The 19,621-nt window shown below is 61.4% G+C and overlaps 1 protein-coding gene across 5 annotated transcripts in view; it reads right to left on the reverse strand.

Annotated features, from left to right (window-relative positions):
• Positions 1 to 19,621, reverse strand: part of RNF144A (ring finger protein 144A) — a 70,245-nt gene that overhangs the window by 41,876 nt on the left and 8,748 nt on the right. The window contains exon 1 of one of the 5 annotated variants that reach the window (XM_045844403.1): positions 15,900 to 16,005. The exons of 1 other annotated variant lie outside the window; for it this stretch is intronic. The gene's annotated coding sequence lies outside the window, so the exon portion shown is untranslated. Of the gene's footprint in view, positions 1 to 5,840; positions 5,914 to 8,158; positions 8,285 to 9,069; positions 9,092 to 15,899; positions 16,006 to 19,621 lie in introns of those variants that run through there. 3 more of the 5 variants (XM_045844405.1, XM_045844400.1, XM_045844402.1) reach the window with 3 other exon arrangements.

Raw genomic sequence — 19,621 nt, forward strand, 5'->3', positions numbered from 1 at the left:
GCCGAACGCCGGCCCACCCGCAGCCACAGCCGGGCCGAGGGCCCTCGGGGCGTCCCGTTGCTCCTCCGCTGAAACGCGGGGTTCCGTGCGGAGGACGTTTGGAGGGTTCTGTGGATCCCACTGCACCGGGGCCCCCGAGAGTGTTCCAGGGTGAGCCTCGGCTGGGCGTTAGTTCTGCCTGTTTCTAAGGCGAGGGCTTCCCCAGGCTGCTTCGGGGAAAGGACCCCTGGGCCGCCGGCGCCCGGCCTCACTGGGAGGCGCTGCACCGCACGCGCCCCGTGACCTCCTTCGAGCCGAAGGCCTGTGGTCCCACGTCCACGCGTCCCTGCGGCCTCGCCGCCGGAGGCTCCGGAGGAAACGGACTCTGATCCTGCCCCAGTCGGGGCTGGCCCAGAGCCACGGACACCTAATACACACACTTGAGAATGAAGCCCTCACGTGTCCTAGAATTCGAGTCACTGAGAAAAAAATGGGACAAAGGTCTCCTTAAAAAAAATACACAACTGACCTCTTTTTTTTTCTCCTGGCGAGGGGCGGGGGAGGGTGGTGTGACTGTCTTTATAAATGGTGACACGCTGTACAAGTAGAGCCGTAATGAAGTTACGGAATAAAAAAGTCTAAAATGCCGCGGGGACAGCAACTGAGTTTAACGCCGCTGTGTGCTTCCTCCGTGTGTGTGTGTGACGTGCGAAGCGGCCCCTCTGCTCACACTCGGGTCACATCCGGTCGCTCGGCCAGCCCAAGTCCACCAGCCAGGGTTTCTTTACACGAGCCCTTGCCGCACCCACGGGTGGGCCGTGGGCCCAGGGGGCGCGAGACCCTTCCAGCAGGCCGGAGGGAACCGCCCTTGGCGATGCTCCAGACAGAGACGCGGGCGGGGGCTGGGGGCCCAGGGGACCACCAGGTCTTCCGGAGCGGCCAGGGCCAGGTCAGTCCCAGGGGGAGAGAGGCCTACCGCCCGCCACACAGTGAAGCAGATTCTCCACAGTAACTAAAGCCCCGCTAAAACACCGCACTGGAATAAATCAAATAACCGGAGCACCGGGCTGGTAAGCGTCTCAGTCAGGTACGACGCGCTGAGGCGTTCCTGTGTTTCGAGAACTGGGAGGGGAGGGTGTTCCTGTTAGACGTTCTGGGCCTGCCCGGTAGCGTCTCGGCGGCACCCTCTGGGCGAGGAGAGACGGAACACTCGGCTGCCGGGCTGCGAAGGGGAGAAATGGAGTAAGAATGCACGGAGACAGAGATGTGCTTTTGAAAAGCCAGACAAGCTCCAGGTTTATTAACGCTCATAAAACAGGTGGGTTGAATTGGACAGCCAGAAGGAAAAACGGTAAAACCGTGAAGTGTGAGACCACAAGGCATTATTGGGAAGGTGGGAAGTCAAAGGCGACCCCAGAAACCCCGACCGAGCCCAGCTGCCGCCCGACCAGGTGTAACCATAAAGGCCCCTGCGTCACCAAGCTATGAAAGCTCTAGGTCTGTTACAGCGAACAGCTTCAACATAGAAAGAGCAAACACGCTACAGTTACTGAAAAGTGGCAAATATACCATCACAGGGGGGAGGTTCACCAGGGATTGCTTCATACAGCAAACCTGCAAAATTGGTAAAAATCTAGACGCTCTCAGAGGCCCTGCGGCAACGACGTACATTTCACGGACGCCAGAATTCACGCCCTCCCCCGACACAGGTGGGACGTTCGCACACACTCACGGTGCGCGGGGGCGCGAGGACGGGCTCACCGAGTGTCACGGCCCTGGCGTCATAGGGGTTTTGTGTCCCGACACAGTGCAGCTGAGAGAAAAATCAAGAGTGCAAAGACTCTAAAAGCATCTTATCAGTAACTCCTGAGTTTAGATAAAAATAAAGTACTTTAAATATCTGAAGAACTGAAAAATAATGAGAAGATTATTTAACAAAACCTATAAGATGCCGTTACTGGGAGGGAGAGTCCTAATCTTAAATGCTTATATATATATTTTTTTTAAAAGCCTAAAAACTACTAAGCTGTCTCTAGCTTGAGAAGTTAGAAAAGGAACTGAAGAATTAACATACAGAAAGTACGAGGGAAAATCTATGACAGATACAAACAAACATAAATAAAAAACCAAAATGAAGTTAAAAGAAAGAATCAATAAAATCCAAAGTGTTTGCCTCTGGAAATAATCATGAACAAACCCTTTCTGGTCGAGGAAGACAGAAGAAGCATGACTCAAACAAACTGTATTTTGTTGGGAAACAGAAAACAGAGATTTAAAACTAAATGAATCATTCTAATCTTAAATTGTAATATAGGAGGCAAAGAATGTACACCTAGAAAAATAAGTAATTCAAGAAAACTGACTCCAAAGGAAACAGGAGTTCAAATCATTTTGCAAGCCTTGAAAAAAACTGGATAGAAGAAATCTTCCCACAAGGAAATGACTAGGTCTTGTTTTCAGCTGAGTAAGCCCCAAATTCCAAGGTCAGATAATGCAAGTCACACACAAGATCTTGTGAGGAATGGGAAAAAATAAAAATAGGAACCAAAACCCCTCCTCCTAAGTCAGACAAAAGCAGTTGAGGGAAAACACAGGCCAACCCCACTCATGAGTAAAGAAACAAAAATCTAAAGCAAAATAAAAGCAAATAGAACCCAGATGTCCGTGAGATGCACAGTTGGGGAGAAAACGGGGGTAAGGGCGACGGAGCGAGAGTCACCCCAGGAACACGCGAGCGCTCGCCGCTGGGGTCGGCCACGCGTGGGCGGTCACACGGGGAGGGGAAGCCGCCGGGTCGGACTAGGGGCAGAGCAGCCTCTGACGAAGCTCAGCGTGCACCCTGATGGATGACATAAAATGCGCCTCAGCGACGTAAGGGGGCTTTCTTAACCCGATGAGGAGCACCTGGGGAAAGGTGACAGCAAACATCACCCTTCCTTCAGCCAGAACATTCCTCACCAGAGTCCGGACAGGGCGGGGGGTGCGTTCTACCCCTCCAGTCCACGCCGCACCGCCGAACCAAGAAACAATGTACGAGAATTGAAAACATAAACAATGCGTTATTCACGACTGAATGGTGACACATGGGAGGACCCACAAACTGTTACAAATACTCGCTAAAGGGTTAGTAACGCGGCTGGATGCGAGAGCAAGACGAAAATGTCAAGGACACCCGTACGCTCCAGCAAAGGCCTCCCGGAGCAAACGTACCCAGCATCATACAGGAGGTGAGACCGGTCACAGCAAAGCGCAGAAGTTCACCCCCAAACCGTTACGGAGGCAAACATACGGATAGTGATACAATGTTGCGGATACGAGGACTCAGTATAAAAAAAGGCCACTCTTTCTAACTGGATCTATAGACGTAACACCATGCAAGCCAATCCACAACCGGCTTGGTGGTTGTTTCTAGAGCTGCTGTGGCTGTGCCATAAACAGACTGAAGTTTCTACAGACGGGCAGAGGCCCACGGACCCCGGAGCAAGAGGGAAGAGGGAGGGGGCGGCCCCGCGAGACTGGAGACTTCGTAGCGAGCTGAGCTGCGGCGATCAGCACCAGGCCGCACCTGCTGCACACAGACTTGCTCCTTTCAGCACAAAGGACACCCTCCGTGTCCTGTCCCCCACGAGAACGAGAAGCTTCCTTGGACCAGGCACCTGTGATTTATCTTCAGTTCCACCGGGAGCTCTCCGCTCCCCCAACAAACAAAAGGGAGCACCCTGAAACACTTCCCCTGCCCCACCCCCTCTCCAGAGGTGAGGAAATGGAATGTTTCCCCGACCTCGGCACAATTGTCACACAAACATCCTGGTTTTAGCTAATCCTCCCGTTCGGTTCTCTTACTCCTTCAGTAGAGAAACCTTCACGATGCTCTTCGTTCTGGCTTTTCCAAACTCCACATTGCACGTGATTTTTCTTTCTGGGGGTGCCAGAAGCGGTTGCATGCTCTGGCGTTCCCTTCCGAGGGCACCACACCCTCAACCTTGACCCGGGCAAAGGGGATCCAGAGCAAAATCCCCGAGTACACAGAGGCCCCGCGGCCCACTGGCAGCTCTCCCCGCCTCACGCCAGCCACGCCCATCCGTGGACGTGACATGGAGTCCCTACACTCCACCAGCAGTCCGCCGCACGCCACACACTAACACGCACACACGGCCGCCCCCGCAGCCGGGCACGGTCACCGCTGCGGCTGAAGACGCCTTTGGAAGCCCGTAAAGCGCCAGCCAGTACTCCGTAAAGGGGCTCTTCCGAAACCCCAACATCCAGAGACAACCCCATCCCATTCCCACCGCCCACCAGCCCGCCGGGACCCCGCAGCTGCCTTGCAGCCCCAAACAGCCTCCGTTCCGAGCCAGGCCTCCTCCAAGACCTCCCAGTCCTCCCTGACTCCCTGCTGTCCAGAGTCACCCCCACACCCCGAGACCTCCCGATCAGGCGGAAAGCTGCCGGCCTGCGCGTGGAGCACCCCGTCGACCGCCAGTCGTGGGGCTTGCGACAAGGGGCTTTCTTTCAGCCTCGGTGTCCCCAGCTGGACGGCGGGAGGAACAGCGGTTACGGTCACCGCACGCGGCGCACGTGAATGTCTGCCTGCAAACCCCCGGGCGGCACTCGAGTGACGGCGATCAGAGCGAGCGGCGACCACGAGCCGTTCTGTTTCCCCCTAGACGTCCGAACGGCAGCTTCCGGGGCCTGGGATGGAACTCATGCTCCTCCCAGGCCGTCCCCTCCTCTCGCTGGGACGGAAGACGACCCTGAGCCAGACCCTCCCCCTTCCTGGAGCCCCCGCCCACCCCCGTGGTCGGCATATGCCCCCTCGGAGGACAAACACGCACGACCAGGGTCACGTCGGCCCCAACCCCAGCTGTGAACAGCGGTGCCTGCCGTCAGCTCGCTGCATCTCCTGGGGTTCCCACAATCGGCAGGGGCGCCGCCGGCCCCCACACGCCCACCCCTTGCCCTCCCCTCAGCCCCCAGCGGGGCCCGCCACTGACCACTCCACCTGCTGTGCGTCCCTGACCGGTCCCCCGTGTGTGAGTGACAGGTGTCCGAATGCCGCTGCCCCTTGGGGAAACCGTGTCCTGCCTGCAGGCACCTCTGACCCTCCCAAGGGACCTCCTTCCGGGAAGGTGGGGGAGCGCCGCTCCATCCCCATCGACGACCATGTGGAGATCCACGCGGAGATCCACGCGGAGATCCAGGCTCTGAGCGTGCGGCGACGTGCCCACGCTCCCAGGGCAGGAAGGGGCAGAGCTGAGCCCCCAACCGCCTTCTGACCCGTCCGTGCTGATCCGGCCCCACGACCGGCCCCACAGCGCCTCTCGTGGGCTCTCTGCGGCCCGATTAAAACAGGGACACGGAGTCGCACGGACGTTTTTCCAAGGGGGACACACAGACGGCCAACGGGGCCGTGAGAAGGTGCCCCCCGGCACCAACCGCCAGGGAAACGCAACTCAGAACCGCAGAGAGACACGGCCTCCCACGGGTCTCCACGCAGAAGACCGGCGACCAGGACAGGCGGCGAGGACGCACGGGGGGGGGGGGAGGCCCGCGTGCGCGGTGGGTGGTGGGTGGGAGCGCGGGCCGGCACGGCCACAGCGGGGGACCGCATGCGGGCTCCTCAGACGTGGGAAAGAGCAGTGCCCGCACCCCGCAGCCCCGCTTCTGGGTGTGCACCCCGAGGAGACAGATCACGAACTCGAGGGGCGTCCCCCCTGCGCCCCCCCCCCCACCATTCACGCAGCGATATCCTCCGTGGCCGGGGGACAGAGATGACCCAAGTGCCGGCGGCGGGAGAGTGCGTGACGTGGCCGTGACACACACAGCGGGTTGCTGCCCGGCCTCTACGGGGAAGGACATCCTACCGTCTGCGACCGCGCGGACGGGGCAGGGACTCGGGCTCCGACTCCTTCTGCACTGTGTTTGCGGGATCCCCCCTCTCCCTTCACAGGCGCCCTGGTTCTCCACGGGCCACGGGCAGGTGCCGGCTCCAGACCCCGAGGGTCCCACCCCAGAGGCTCCGAGGATGCTGTCTTCTCACCTCCCTCGTCTCTCCTCCCCACCCACACCCCCCGCAGACTCCTCAGCACCCAGGGGTCCGCCCACCCCCAGCACCCGTTTCTCTCGACACCTGGGCTCCGCCCTGTCCTGTGCCCACAGCAGCTTCCTCTTGTGAACATTAGAGAAAAACATCAGAACAGAAACCGCCCTGTTTCCTCTTTTCTGCCCCGACCCCCGGCCCAGGGCCTCGCAGGTCACGGACGCTCGGTGCAGGTCTGCTGCCTGGCCTGTCTGGGGAGGCCACCCTGTCCTGGGGGCCAGGGACCCTCCCGTCTCTGACCGGCTGCCCTCCCCGTCGCGCAGATCCGGGGTGTGGGACACCAAGATCGCCGGCACAGCCCAGACAGCGCAGCCTCGGCCGGCCGCTTACGGAGACGACCGGGGCTCGCCCACCAAACGCAACGGGAACCCCAAAGAGGAGAGAGAAGCCGGAGCCAGGGTTGCTGTGGACAACGTGGCCGCTGTGGTTTATTTCCACAGGACCCCCAGCCATGCCCCCCGGCCTCGTGTCTCAGCACACAACCCGAAGTTTCTCCTGTGCACAGATGTTCCCGGTTTCGCCGCCTCGGCCGTCTGGAGCCCGCAGCCGCCGCAGGCCACCGGCACCATCCGTGCCGGGAGGGGTTTCCACCGGCCTCTGCCTGGAAGCTTCGCCGGCCAGACACGGCGCCGCCGCCGTCCGGCAGCGGCCCTCCCCGGGGCTGGCTCAGGGCCTCGGCCGGATTCACGCTTCTTCGCCGAAGATCTCTGTTTTTACCCATGACATTCTCCGCTCGAGGAACAACAAAGCAAAACAAGAAATGGAACAAAACCAACTTCTAGATGCAGCTCCGTCAGTGGCAGACATAAACGCGCTCGGGTGATCTACCTCCAGGAAGACTGTTTGTGTGTGTTTGCAAGTCCTGGACATTTAAAAGCGCCCGAGCTGCGCTGGGAGGTCACGTTCTGCTGCCTCGGCCTCTCCAGCTGGAGACTTTGTAACGAGGGCACCACCGCACAGTTGCAGGAATTTGCTACAAACAGACGGATCCTCCCGGCCGCGGCAGGCAGGGCCGGCAGCGGCCTGTCCCGAGCGTCAGTGCACCCCCCCACCCAGCAGACTCAGCGTGTCTCTGGAGCAGTGAATGCACTGACCCTAAAACGTTCAAGTGCAGGTTCTACAGCACGTCGTGTCCGAGGAATGTGAGGAGAGGGAGGAGCAGCTTCCGGCGTCCAGCTCACGCGTCCCTGCCGCAGCCAGGACGGGGCGGCAGCCTGCCCCGCCTCAGCAGAGAGATGCGTGGGTCCCGGAGCGGCCGAGTGTTGATGCTGGTTCATGGTCGGGGTCCGAGGAGACCTCCCCCACAGGCCCTTGTAAAGTGCAGGCAGCGAGGGGCAAACGGGGCGATGAGGAGCTGGGCTGGGGGGGGCTTGGAATCGAGGGTCCCAAGGGCCCCCCACCGCCAGGTCCACATCCAGCCTCCGCCCAGCTCCTCCGTGCGCCCAGCCTCCTCCTCCAGGGCCCCTAGCAGGGCAGCTCGCCCCTCTCTCCTGCACCGACGACCCCGCCCGGCCCCCGGCCCCCTCACCTCCGCGCCCCGACGTCCTCCCTCCTCACGTCACTGCCTCGGTCCCCACGTAGCTGGTGTCACCCCTCCCCTGCACACGCGGTCACCGCAGACCCAGACCGGCCGGCCTCCCGCCGTGCCCTCTCTGCTTGGCTGAACGGAAGCTCAGCCTTTGACCTGGCACGTGCCTCCAACCGGCCGCTGTGCTGCCCGAGAAACACAGGCTCACGCCGACCGCGGGCTCGCGAGCTGTGGCCTCCGGGGTCCAGGGTGGGGGCTCCGAAAGCAGCCGGGTGACCCCTCTGCACCCCCTCCTTCTAGAGGACTTCTCACGCCTTCCCTGTGCCCCCCAACTTTCAGTCCCGCCCCCTGCCCCGGCGATGGCTTCCCAGCCGCTGCCTGGCACTGTGTCCTGGGTCTCGGGGTCACGAGGGAGCCAGAAGCAATCGGGGGACCGCAGGAGCTCCTCCTCTGAGTGCCGCAAGCGGGCCACCCACAGACACGCCACCGTCTGTCCCCACTGGAGCCACCTGCACCCTCCCGTCACACGGACCTCCACCTGCGCCCAAACGTACCTCTCCCTCTCCGACTCGAGAACCGAGTTCGGCAGCCTGGGTCCTGCCGCAGCCGCACCCCTGACACCTCCAGAGAAGCGGGGGTCCTGTCTGCGCTCTCGCTCACCCTGCACCCTCTGCACGGAGCTCCTCAGGGGAGGTGCCAACCACCGGCACCTGTGCCCCTCCCTTCCCGCTTCCCCCCAAACCCACACCGCCCCCTCCCTTCCCCCTTGCCCCCAAACCCACACCACCTGGGCTTCCTGCCACAGCCACCGGACCCACGTGGCATTTCACCGCGTTTGCCCAAGCCACCCAGGACCTGCAGGGCCCAGACCCGAGACCCGGTGCCCGAGCCCCATCTCACGCGGCCCGTCAGGAGGCCAAGCACACCCCTCACTCGCCCGGCCCCGGGTTCTCCCCACCGCCCGGGCGGGGGGCATGCCCTCCTGGCCTGCTTTGCCGACTCTTCCTCTCGACCTCGTGCAGCTGCAACGCCCCAGGGCCCGACCCTAACGACTCTCTCTCTCACTGGGACCCCACTGGACCTCACTCCCCTGTAGCCCAGCCACAGGCCGACCCCTCCGCTGCAAGTCCAGCTCCGGGGGGAGGCCTTCCAGGCGCGTGTCCGGAGATCCCTGCCCCCTCGGCACCTCCCTCTGCGTGTCTTACAGTCTCAAACCCGGCGTGCTCAATGATGACCTTCTGGTCCCTTTGTGCGCCCAAGCCTCTGCCACCTGCAGGCTTCCCCACCCCAGCGGGTGACGGCTTCATCTACAACCCTGGGCACCACTGTGGACTCCTCGTTTCTCTCCACGCCACACCCAGCTGCTCCCCCAGAACCGCCAAAGGCCCCATCTTCAAACGCAGCCAGGACGTGACCACGGCCCACGACTTCCCACTACCGCCACCAGGGGGGCCGCCGCCCTCACCTGCCGCCTGAGTGGCTCCCGTGGGGTCCTCTGGTGGCCGAGCGGGCTTCCGACCTCCCTCCCTCCACCACCCTGCGCTCTGCGACCAATGCACGCGGAGCCCCCGGAATGAGCCCGTGCAGACGGAGTGCGAACCCCGCCCCTCCTCTGCGTGGGGCCCTGCGCCGACTTCCCTTCGTAACCCCGAATTCCATCGCCAGGGAAGGTCAGGCTCCTGCTGCTTCCCGAGGACCGCGCCCCGATTCCGGCCCCCTGCTGGCCCCGCCCAGCCCGCGGCCTCCTGGCGCTCCGCCAGCAGGCTGGCCTGCGCGTGGACACGGGCCTCTGCGCCCACCTGCCCTTCTAGCTGTAGTACTCCTGCCCCCGACACCCCGTAGCGACGTCCCACAACTCCCCAAATCCATGTTCACACGCCACCTTTTATTGTATTATATTTTATTTAATCTTATTTTTGTTTATTGACTTAGAGAGGGAGGGGCGGAGAGAGGCAGGCGCTGCGGTGCCGTTCCGCTCACTGGAGCATTTGTTGGTTGATTCTTGTCTGTGCCCTGACCCGGGGTCGAACCCGCAACCTCGGTGCATCGGGGCAATGCTCTAACCAGCTGAGCTACGCGGCCAGGGCCAAACGTCACCTTTTCCAATGAGCCCCCCGACCCCCACCAACTATTCCATTTAAAACTACAACCTGCCCCCGCCCTCCGAACTTGGTCTACTTTTGTCTTTTCTCCACAACATTTATGCCTCGTGACACCAAAGCATGTGACAGCTGCTTCCTGTTGTCGGCGGTCCACGGTCTGTGTGTCCCTGCCCGTCCCCTCCCCCGCCCTCCACTCGCACCTCCCAAGCCCGGAGTCCCGTGGGAGCAGGGGCGGGGCCTGCACGTTCAGCGGGTGCTCTGCGTTAGCAGGGCGCCGGGCGCAGCAGCCAGGAACCCGATCCAGGCCTGCTGGGGTTTACCTCTTAAAACTGAGAAGAGTGTGAGTCAGGGTGAGCCCTGACCTTCCCAAGGCTCTCTCTTCTCCAGCACAGCCTCGGCTCGTCAGAAAGGCCGTCGCGGCACCTGCACTGTGCTTATTCCTAGGACTCGCTGGCCAGGGGGGAAAGACCAGGATCAATTCTGTCCTTCCCGTCGCCTCCCAGCGGGGCAGGCGGGCGCCGGCAGCCGGCTCCGAGGAGCAGAGGGAGGGGCCCCCAGCAGGGGGGTCCACGTCTCCTCCCTCACTGCTCTCTCCCCAAAGCAACCAGCTCGCCCACCAGCAGCCCGGGCGGGAGAGGGAAGTCTCTCCCGACGCCCACCAGCAGGCTGCTGAGTTCTGAAGGCTTCAAGGTCAAGGCGGAGAACCCCGGCCCACCCCAATGTCACCTGGCTCCGGCAGGGAGCGACTCCCGAGAACGTGTTCCCCCTTTTTTTTTTGCAACTCCACTCCCTGCCTTTACCTGACAGTACAGTCAGGCCCTTCCAACAAAAGAAAATACGATACAATCCGTTTCACTCCACGTTTCTGCCTTTTTTCCCGGGGAGGAGCCATAAATAGAATAACTCCAGGCCTCAGCAGGAAAGACAAGTGCCCTGTTTGCTGGTGCACTGGCCACGGGAGGCTTTTTTAGCTGCGTTATAAAAAGACTCCCACAGAGAGGCTGCGCACAGAGCTCTCTGCTCAGAGGCTGTGCGGTGAGACTGGGCGGCTTTCAGGCTGCTGGCGGGGTGCACGGCCCCCCCAACCCCCACCCCCTGGTTTCCAGAGCCACTCAGCACACCACACTCGGACGGAAGAGCAGCAGAGCTGCACCCGCCGGCTTTCCCACCGTGTGCTGGCCGTGAGCTGCGGCCGCCCGGCCCCGCTCCACCTCCAGGAACCAGAGGCTGCCCTGGGCAGTGCTCCGTGGCCTCCCAGGCGCTCCCCCTACCCCGGCCCCGCTGTTCCTACTGCCCCACAGCAACTGGGCCTGAGCAGACACACCTGCAGTGAACATCCAGCCACTTGCCGGCCTGCTGGGGCCCACCGAGCACCTGCGGGGGCCGTGTGCAGGACTGCGAAGGCACTCCTGCCTTCCTGTTTCAACTCCTGCGTGGGCCCGCCCAGGTCCTCACCCACCCCACGCGCCACTGATGGGCATCTCGAAGGCGGTAATTAAGGCGTGGTCCTGCTTCCCGCGGGAGAGACAGCGTGGGAGTCTTCACACGCCCACACCTTATCCACCGAGAGGCGAGGAACACCAGCCACCGCAGTCTGTCCCTTGAAGCCTGAGTGTAAGGTTAGGCTTCTCGTCTGTGAGAGTGCGCTCCTCTCCTGATCAGGAGTTCGTGGGACCATAATGTAAACGATTCGCTGCCTGATATGAACAGGGGCGCTCCCTCCCAGTACGAAGGGAAAACCCGACAAAGCCAGCCTGGTGCAAACGGGCTGAAAGAAGCCGTTTCCGTCGTCAGTTGCGGTCCCCAGCTGCGGCTGCACCAGCACGTGCCCGTTTGAGAAGACCCGGGGCTCACGCACCACGAACAGGAGTGAAGACGCAAAGACACCATGTTTCACCTGCCAGGTCAGCAGTGGCTACACATTCAAGGCTGCTGAACGAAAACTCAGTGCGCTTGGCTGTGGTAGAAGAGAAACAGCAAAATAATAACAACAATAACAACACACACCGTAGAAAACAATGTATCTGAACGCAGTCGGAGAAACCAACGTGAGCGGAAGCCGCGCGCACCGACCTTTCCCAGCGGAATGTCGGAAGAGGCAAACACCTGTGGCAAACCACCTGCGACGAAAGGGAAGTTCACTCTCCGTGTTATTCCTCACTGGACTTACTTTCTCCACCGGCTGCACTTACCACTCTAACATTTCAGAGCTACAGATCTTGGAGGTAGTCTCTGACCCGTGAGCTGATGGTACGCATGGAGGGAAAATAACTATTCTCCCTTTGGCCTCACAGAAGATCGCGGATGTACAGCACTTCGAGAACCTCGTTAAAACCCCACCACCAGGCCCCACTGCCCTGCGCGCTGGGCGCCTCGCAGCAAACCCTCAGCACGGGGCCTGCTGGACGTCCACCCGGCGATTGTCCCGCAAGCTCTCCCCTCCCCCTCCCGCCTCCCCCTCCCCCATAATAAACGGACCTTAGACTCGGGGCCAACTAATCACCAGCCCAGAACCCCGCTCCGGAAGAGAGAGCCCCCTCACCTCCCCTGCCTGACCCACCCTCCCCAAAAGGGAGCTGAGGGCCCTCCCCTGCAGCCTCCCCCCGCCACCCCGAGGTCCTTGAATCTCCAGGCTGGGACTGTCTGTCAGCTGCCGCCGAACTCCCAAGTCCCTGTTCCAAGAACCCACGCAGCTGCGTGCCTGCCGGCGTGGGCAGCCGATGGGGTGGGGGGTTGGGGTTCACGTCTGCAGTGGGTCTGCCCCGGATGAACAGAGGCCCTGTCCGCCCTCCACACAGGGGCTCTGTGTGCGGGCGGCAGACACGGCGGCGTGCACGCATGCTGGGAGCCGGGGCCACAGTCCCCCCATCCCCCCAGAGCCGTCCTGCGGCCGGTCGGGTCCCATTTGTCTTCTCTGGGGAAATAAACTACGTTCTCCAGGAACGGAGCTGAAACCACACTACGGAACACACGCACTGGCTGGTGGACTCTCAATTAATCGAGGGTTTTTTTCTTTTTAATTCTCTCGCTGGGAGAGCAGGCACGTGGCTGACGCTGCCATCACTCCTGAGTCTCAGAGACGACTGAGAACAATGACTCTGATTCTTGGGCTTCCGCCCGCTCACAAGGGGCGGACGGACTCACCCGACTGAATGTTGAACTGGGCACAGAAGAGAAGCTTCTCACAGCAGAGGCATCAGCCCGGGAAGAAAGAGGCAGTTTGGGACGGTGGGGGAAAAGACACCCCCACTCTCCAACGTGGAGGCACTGAGGAGGAAACAGCTCCTTGCACGGTGCAGTTTGAAGAGAACGGTGGGTTCCGTGTGGCGACGGGAAGACCCTTCCCGGTAGGTGGGAGTAAGCAGGATGCTGCGGTTCCACCCGAAAGGGGAGGGAGGGGGCCCGCAGGCCCAGGTAAGAAGCCACGGCAGCACCTGCCTCCCACCTGGGAGGCCAGGGGCCCAGGTGGGAGAAAGATGGCTTTGCACGGCCCAAGTTCTGTATGGCGAGACTTTTTACTCGTTAATGCCTACTTTTTTATGGAGGTGACATTCACAACACAGAACACTGAACCACTTTAAAGTTAATTCAGTGCCATTTAGTACATTCAAAATATTGTGTGATCATCCCCTCTTATCTAATCCCAAGACAGTCCCCTCACCCAGAATACAACCTGTTACCCATGAGGCAGTGACAACCCAGTCCCCTCCGCCCGGTCCCGGCCACGGCAACCTGCTGTCCCTCTGTCCCCCTGGCTCTCCCTACTCTGGGTGTGTCCTCGAAATAGGACAGGACGGTAACGGACCTTTTGTGTTGGCTTCTTTTGTACTTCTTCAAAATTAAAATTTAGATAAAATATTTCCTAGAAGAATTCCATCTGAGTCGCTCATTACACTTAGAAACCACTTGAATACCTAGTATCTGTAAGTCGATGCCGTGCCCCACAGACGTCGGAAAGATGAAAACCACCCACGCCAGCCAAGCTCGTCCAGGAGTTTTTGCTCGGTGGGGAGAAGAGTGACCCGCCAACAGGAATCGGTGAGCACTCGGAGTGCGGTGAGTGATTCAGAAGAAACGGGACGTTCGAATCAATGCCGGAGGGGAAGAGAGCATTCGCTGCCTTTCCCTGATGAGTGGGGGGCCCCAGGCCCAGGCCCACGGAACTGCCAGCCCCCCCACAGCGGTTCCGACAGCCCGTGTCCCACCGTGCCTGTGCCCACCAGCACGCCAACGCCTCCACGGGCTCACAGCTGCATGCGGGAGGATTCCACAGGCAGGGAGGGCCAGGGAGGGCCAGGGCGGGGCAGGGAGGGCCAGGGAGGGGCAGGGCAGGGCAGGGCGGGGCAGGAAGCGGTCTGCCACCACCTCATGAGAAAGAAACGCCTGAGGCACTGGCAACCTGAGAACGGAAACCCCGGGGGCAAACCACCGGGGGCAGCTCTGCGGAGGCAGGTGGGGAGGGCCCCCTGGCCAGACGCCCCAGGGCCCTGACTGATGGGGACTCGCGCAAGGGAGGCAGTTTCCCCCAGAAGGGTGGAGGCTGGGTGAGAACTGGCTGTGAGTGAGCAAGGGGCTTCCAGGGGCCGCAGGCAGGCACCTGCAGCGGCCAGTGGTCCTGGGAGCAGAGCGGTGGGTTCCGAAACATCCCCACGGGAAAGGCTAGGACAGAAACGCCTGCGTCCAGGGGAAAAGAAGGCAGTGGGCCCGGACACAGGTCACAGAACGTTCCCCGATGAAATGCAAAACAGGAAAAAAAAAACCCCACAGAATTTAAAAAAGGAACATCCACGAACTGTAGGGTAATTCCAAAATGTGCACCTGTGCACGGCTGGAAAACCAGAAGAAGGGGAGCGAACAGAGCAGAAAAACAGCTGAAGCGAGAACGGCCAAGAGTTTCCCGAAATCAGTGAGGGACACCCGGCCGGCCGCAGCTCACGGGGCTGGGAGAGGGCCGGGCAGGACAAACGCCCGGAATGCCTGTCGGGCCGCCCGCAGCCCGGGCACACACCAAAACCGACGTGCAAGTTCGGACAGGTGCGGAGGGCGAGGGGTGAACCCTGGGCTCACGGGGAAACGAGAGCTCGAGTTAGACCTGACTCCCCCACAGACTCCGGGCAGGCGAGGGAAGGGCAGAGTGTGATTGTCAGAAAAGTGTCGGAAGGAAAACGCCGCCAGCCCAGAACCCTGGGTCCAGGAAAACCGCCCTGCACAGGCGGAGGAGAAGCAAACGCCTCCCGGACGGACACGGAGGAGGGAGTCCGTCCGTCACTGCTCGTCTGCCCCGGGGGAAGTCCCCAAAGTTCTGCAGAAAGCAGGACCACTCTACATCAGGGACCCCAATCAACCTCCAGCACAGGAGAAGAGAGAAGGAAAACATGGAGGTCAAATGAAGCATCTTACTTTTGTTATTCCTCATCGAGCTGCGAGAAAGCCGTCTGACGCAGGAAGGAGAGCGCCGCGTCCGAGGGCTGTGACTTACGGGCGGCAGGGGAACGCACGGCAGCGCGGCCGTCGGGGAAGCGGGAGGAGCAGAGCCACCAGCTACCTACGAGACGCCATGGCTGCACCCCGATGGCTCGGTGTTTGGAGGAGAGCTTAGTTTTACGTAAAAACATACACATTGCAAACTCCAGGGCAGCTGCTGGACCATAAACATGTTTTTAAAAAGCGTAACTGAATGCCGATAGAAAAGACAAGAAGAAATTACGTGAAACGTTCAGAACCCACGGAGTCAGCCAAGGGGGAGGAGAAGCACACGGACACACAAACGGGGTGGAGGGAACCGACGCCAGTCAGGGGCGCGGCGGACGTAACCCGGCCCAAACAGTGGTTGCTGCAGGCGGGAGGGGCCGGGACCCACCAGGGCGCATGGAAAGACCGCCAGGGCGGATGGACAGGAAAGCAAGACGCAGCAATGCGTTGTCTGAAGGAGCAGACTTTGAACAGGAGGGAGAGTCTGGGTGGCAGCGGAGGGAGGGGCACAGAGATGGCACGCCAAGGCGGACCCCAAGGGAGCCAGAGCCGCCCCAGCCCACGCGGACGGCAGAACCGGGGACATCGTCAGGGACGGGGACGGCCACTGCCCAGCGACGAAGGGCCAGTTCTCCACGGACACCTCGCCACACTGAGCTTCAAAATGCGCGGCGCCAGCACCCACAGGCCTGAGAGTTGAAGCAGGCACAGCGACACTCACCTCACCACCAGAGGCCCTGCCACACTCTCTCCCTCGGCGAGGGGCCGGTCCAGCCGGCAGCACGTCCGGGAGGTCAGAGCGGACTGAACGGAACAGCACTGGCGGTCAACCTGGTCTGCCGCTCGCCGGGACACTCCGCTGGGCCGCGGCAGCAGGCACGCGCCTCGGGCCCGCAGGGCACACTTTGGGCCGTAACACAAAAAACCGCAACGGATGGTCAAACGACTCAGATGACACCGTGCACAGCAGACTTCCCCACCACACGGGGGCTGAGCCGGACGCCAGCAGCAGCAGGATGGCTGGAAACCCCCACACAGCTGGAGAGTAAACAGCGCGTTTCCGAGCGCCCGGGCCAGACAGGAGGTCTCAGGGGAACCTAAGACACACTGTGCACTGAGCGAAATGGAAACACACAACTTGTCCCAACAAGCAGGAGGAGGCAGAGGAGCGGAGCGTCATGGGAAAGTGATCGCATCAACCGCGCCGCAGGTGTGACGGGGGAAGAAATCTGAAGTCAATGCCCTGGGCTTCCTCTTCAGGGAACGGGGCTGCGAGGGGCGGCCTGAGCCCGAGGCAGGCAGAAGGAGAGGCACCATGAACACGGGAGCGGAAACCGGTCACATCACCAACAGGAAAACCACAGAGAAGAGCGAGGGGGACCCGGGTCTCTGGAAGATCAGTAGAACTGGAAAACATCTGGGTGGGCCGCACCGTCCTGGGTCGGGACGGGGACACGGGACGGAAGGGTGCGAACCTGGGAGACCCGAGCGTGCTGTGCGGCTCGGCCCCCAGCCGGGCACCCGCCGCACCTGCCCGCAAGGCCACGGTTCGCTGGCGCTTCCCCTGCAAACCTCAGGCGCGGCCACGCCCGGGAGAAAAAACTCGGCCAGGAGGACTGGCCGCATCGTTGCACGCGGGCCGTCCCGTCTGGAGCTGGGGAAGTAGCCACGGCCAAGTCCTTGGGGCTAACACTCTCCGTCCCCGTGGTGCGGAAGTGCCGCGTTTTACCCGCCGACCGGGAGACGGTTTCCAGGTGGGAACCGAGTGGGCTAGACGGGGCCTGAACACAGCCGCCAAACTCCCGGGGCCCTGGCCACTCCCCCCTACCCCGGCCACCCTGTCACGCCGGCTGCCTCCCTCCCCGAGGACATCGAAAGGGCTACTCGTGAACCTGCCTTCTGGAGGGACCCCCGCTTTTTTAGTTCACGTCTTCTTACTCCTTCAAAGCTTTCCCTTAAAGATGTTATGTACTGAACCCTCAGAGGAGCCCCGAAGAAAGAAGAGCCCCCAGCACTGTGCCCATTTCTCAGATGTGTGTCCCACGGGAGCTCTGGCCGGGGCCGAGGCCGCGGCGGCAGGCCGTCTCCGGTAGGGCCGGCGGTCTCAGGTGGGGCCTGCAGTCCGGAGCAGGGCGGGAGGCCCCCGGCCCTGAGGTCCCTCGTGTCCTGCTCAGACTGTGACCGCCGCCCCCGGGCCGCAGACGAGGCAGCTGGGACACCGAAGGGCCGCTCCGTCCCCATCCAACACCGACTCACTGCTCGCACTCGCAGGGACGCAGTACAAAACAAGCCCGAAAGCACCCCTTCCGGAGCGGCGCCGGGGTGCTTGTCAGTAGTGGGAAGGCCTTCTCTCCACACATCCCTCGCCCCCCCCCCACCCCCCACCCCCCACCGCACCTCGGCCACCGCACCCCGGCCACCGCCGCAAAGTGCGGGCTGGACGCTCGGGGCTCACTGCCGGGCTGGGAGTCCTACTGGCTGTGCGTGAAGTGATACAACAGTGAGTGTCGGGGGCAGCAGGCACATTGTGGACTCTTTAACCAACGTCACCCACTTCACCACGAAATGGAATGGACCCACAATGAGAAAGCAAATGTAGCGGAAAAGTCACAATCCTTGTGAGCCACGACTCCTTCCCTTCCTCGGCAGACTCTCCTCGTCCTTGTGTCTCTTCCGCGTACGCTTCCGTCCGAGGGTCATCCCACTCGATGATACGTTGTAAGCGCATTCCCACGTCCGCAGTCTCCAAAAACCTTACCTAATCACAGACTATTAACCGCATTCAGATGTTCTCCATGTGAGGCCTTTTTTCTTAAAGAAGCATTTGTGCATAAAGCATCTCTTTCCCTTCACGTCTACTAACACTTCCCTGGGCTGGACTCCCCAGGGCGCCCGTCCGAAGGGGTCCCCCCCGGCTGCGGATGAACACGCCTTCCTCCTCCGGCCGCTGCACCCCCAGCCCAGGCCTGGAACGTCGCGCCTCCTGCTGCGCCGGCAGGATGGATACATAAATGCTTCCTACTCTGCGGCTTGCACGCGTTCCCTATAGCTCGCTTGGCTCAGAAGAAAACTATAAAGTAACAGTTCCGTGTGTGTACCAGGAAGATTTTTACCCGACGACCCACGACCCACGGTGTTTATTTTCGCAGCGCGGCACGCTCAGCGTCCGCAGGCTGACTTCCAGACGAGCGAGCAGATCGGGGCGGGCGAGGTGCAGGGAGGCCCCGCACGGGGACGGGCCGGGAACGGAAAGTAAAACCTCCTCGCGCACGCCGCCTGCCGCTTCCAGGTGCTTTGATCGCCGGCCTCAGTCGCCCGGCGACTTTGTTGCCCCTGAGTATCGTTCACAGACGTCAGTGGCTTTAAAAGCCCCGAGCGTGGTTTTTCAGACAGGACCGAGTGTTGTTACTGTTCTCTTTACAAAACAGTCTTCTCTTTTTTTAAAAAATGGTTTTTAAATTTTTCAGTTACAGTTGACATTCAGCATTTGATGCGTTTCAGGTGGACAGCACAGGGGCTCGACACTGATATTGGTTATAAAGTGGTCCTCCCAGCCTTCAGGTCCTTCGACCTTGACACAACACGGAGTTCAGGTCAGTTTGCTGCACTGAAGCTGGGAATTCAAACACGGGTGGGATGCCCCCCCCCCCCCCCGCCCGCTGCACGGCCACCCAGGACAGCGTGACGAGGCAGGGCCCGCGCCTGCGTCTCGTCTCTGCGGTCAGGGCCGGCTGGGGGCAAGGCAGGCGCGTGGAGGGCAGCTCCGACTTGGGGGTGTCTCGTTCCCGGGGCCTCGCCGGCATCGCGCCAAACCCGAATGAAGCCAACCCTTTCACTGACACTGCGGGGGAAATGTCGTTTATGTAGCTGGCTGCAGGACACTTGGGTTGTGTCGGCATGAGGACACTCCAGAGCTCACACGTGTTCCCAGGACGGGAACACGCTTGTTCTGTGCGGAACACATTCGACCTCAGGTGCGGTGGCCGCCGCATCCAGGGAGGGACGGGGTGTGGACTCAGCCGACGTCGTGCTCGAAATGCCAGAGCAGGTCGGGGGCGTGATGAGGCCCGAAGGGACCACATGGGGTCCCGGGAAATGACAGGAAGGTCCGTGGTAGGAGCCAGGAAGGCCTTCAGGAAGGGCAAGTTGTGCTGAGGCCGGGATGGAGGAAGAGCAGGGGACCCGAGGGCAGGGGGTTCCCGGGGCCGCCCAGAACCACACGGGCCGTCAGCTGGCCGCAGGAAATGCAGCCGGCCACGAAGCCCAGGCCAGAGAGGGACACGGGCCAGGAAAGCCAGGCGTGTCCGCGATGCGGCAGAAAATACGGGGCGTCTGGGAAGTGCGGGTGCAGCTGCCGGAAAGGAGCGGGGCGGCGTGGGCCCTGAGAAGGAAGACACCGACCGACCGGGAAGGGCTCCCGGCGCGAACCGGGCTCACACGGAA

Source organism: Phyllostomus hastatus, unplaced genomic scaffold, assembly GCF_019186645.2.
Source record: "Phyllostomus hastatus isolate PE091 unplaced genomic scaffold, TTU_PhHast_1.1 phas_contig_402, whole genome shotgun sequence".
In the NCBI taxonomy this organism is placed as follows: Eukaryota; Metazoa; Chordata; class Mammalia; order Chiroptera; family Phyllostomidae; genus Phyllostomus; species Phyllostomus hastatus.